The following is a 2,640-nucleotide window of genomic DNA, read 5'->3' on the forward strand; positions in this document are numbered from 1 at the left end:
CGTGCCTTTCCTAGTAAACAGTGTAGAAATTAGATGATTGTCAGCTCTTGAGACCGGGATGATTTTGCCTGTAGAGGATCCGAGGATCATCACTCACACATTTGATCTCTTGAAGGAGGATCATTATTTCATGGAGTGAATAACAGTTCCTATTGTTATGTATTCGTCGGAAGGTATAGAGAGAGAGAGAGAGAGAGAGAGAGAGAGAGAGAGAGAGAGAGAGAGAGAGAGAGAGAGAGAGAGAGAGAGAGAGTGAGAGAGAGAGAGAGAGAGAGAGTGAGAGTGAGAGAGAGCGACAAGGGTTCTGGCTAACGAGGTGTGGGCAGGTAGGTTATATCAATTAACCTTTACCTGATGTTAAATCCCAGAAGCCGCCATTACATGCAGGTCAACATTGGCAGTGTGGAGGCGGTCTGGTCAGGCAAGGAGACAAGGTCGGGGAGAAATAATTACATAGTGTTCTGTCATTTTTTGCTGTCTTTTCCAAATGTTTCTACCCGAGGCTCTCCAACTCTCCGAGTCAGCTGACCTGTATCATATAAAGGGTAAAGGGTATCTCTATTGCACCTCACTTTAGTATTCAGACGAGTTTATTGTTTATAATAATGATAGTGGTAATGGGCGTAATAATAATAATAATAATAATAATAATAATAATAATAATAATAATAATTAGTAATTAATAATAACACTATTTAGAGTAGTCGGTATTGCTCTCTGCTTTCATAAAACTGTGCCGGAGAAGCATGTGGACGTGAGTCAACCCAACTAAGAATTTCCCTGGAAATTCTGTATTGACGTAGCACTGTGCTTCTATATTATTCATTTACTCTATTTGTAATCTATCTGTATGTTTTGGTTTGTAGTCTGCTTCCAAAATGTGTTCCATAATTGTCTCTATTTCTGATATTAAGAGTATTGAAATGGCTATATTAGTGTAAAGGATTTTTTTTATTATTGTCCCATTTTGCATTCTATGTTTGATAGCTTATTCTCGAGGGTGTAAGTCGTGGAGAAGTTGAATGGGGAGTGTGTATTTTGTGAACTTTGTAGAATACACAGACCAGTCACATTTCTTCTGGATGCATCGGATTTAGGCGTATATATTGAACTTCTCACTAAATGTTCGACTCTTTTGAATCTCGTCTAACAAGTCTAGATAAAACTGAGGAGGGAAAATCCTTATTAGTGCTGAGGACTCCATTTCTGATTTGATTTGCAAGGTGAAGAGTATTCTCATCTCATATATATCCATTAGAACCTAAATTATGCGCTCCTCTGTGCAAACGACTAAGTGTCTTAGCATATTTGGCTTCAAAACTTGTCACATGCAACTTGAAGGCCAATTTTTTATTAATTTTCATTCCTAATGGAACATAATATATATTCACGTTTAAAGCCGTAACCTTGAATTTCGGATCCAAAATCCATATACAGATAAATTCCTTATCGGAGAACCTCGTGTGCCACCGCAAAAGGAATTTTTAATATGTGGAATGAAACAAATATTGGTTTCCTCTGCCTTCAGTGATGTTATAATATTATAATCCGAAAAAAGCTAGCTAACATTATTAATTTAATATTTTACAGGATAGAATTTAAGATGGTATAACTGTCTATAGCCTGGTGAAAGTGGCAGTTACATAGGGATGTTGATTGATGGTAAGGTTGACAGATGACAGACAGAAACAAAAATCAGACAGAAATAGAAATTGATGTTAAAAGTCTAACGGAGAAGTGAATAGGTATATAAACATATAATGATATTAAGATTTTACTTATTTTTCATTAAGATCAAACAGGACCCAAAAAATACAGTATAACGTTACTTATTTACATGTTTATTGGCTCAGTACACGCAGTTGGCTGTGGTATAGAAGCGAGGATTTTATCGGTCTTGGTTTGGTTTGGAATAAAAAAAAATCGTATTGTATATATGGCAAGTTACTATAAGTTTTGGTTGTTTGTATGGTTTACTTATATATATATATATATATATATATATATATATATATATATATATATATATATATATGACAATGTCAGACCACGAAGGAAAATGAAACAGGAAATTTCCTTAAGTACTTTCGTATATTAAATACATCTTCAGAAGGTCAAGTTAAGTCAGAAGGTCTTCATAAGTTCTATGTCGGGCAAACATCTAAAGATTTAAAATGTAGAATATCGCAACATAAATACTCTGTAAGACATGGCCAATTATCTAATGCTTTGTTTGTGCATTTGTCAGAAAAAGCTCACCAAATTGATTGGGAGAGTGCGTCTTCAATAACAAATTGTAAAAGCACCTATAACAGAAACATAATTGAATCCGCTTTGATACAGATCACCAAAGAAAGTAATTTGAATATTAGCAGTGGTCTATATAACTTAGATCCATTTCTAATAGATCAGCTATAGGGCGATTTAAGTAGAATCATTGAAAAACATTTGTCTCACTAATTTATTGTATATATTTACCTCTTTATGTTATAATTTCCTATGTATTATGCTTGTATGTCTGCTGTATCAGATGGGCCATTGGGCTACATCAGATGGTCCAATTGGGTGCATCTGATGGGCCAATGGGCCTTCTGCGTTGTCCAAGTATTGTACCTCACCTTACTTCACCACTCTCTCCTG

This window comes from Procambarus clarkii, chromosome 25 (assembly GCF_040958095.1).
Source record: "Procambarus clarkii isolate CNS0578487 chromosome 25, FALCON_Pclarkii_2.0, whole genome shotgun sequence".
Lineage (NCBI taxonomy): Eukaryota > Metazoa > Arthropoda > Malacostraca > Decapoda > Cambaridae > Procambarus > Procambarus clarkii.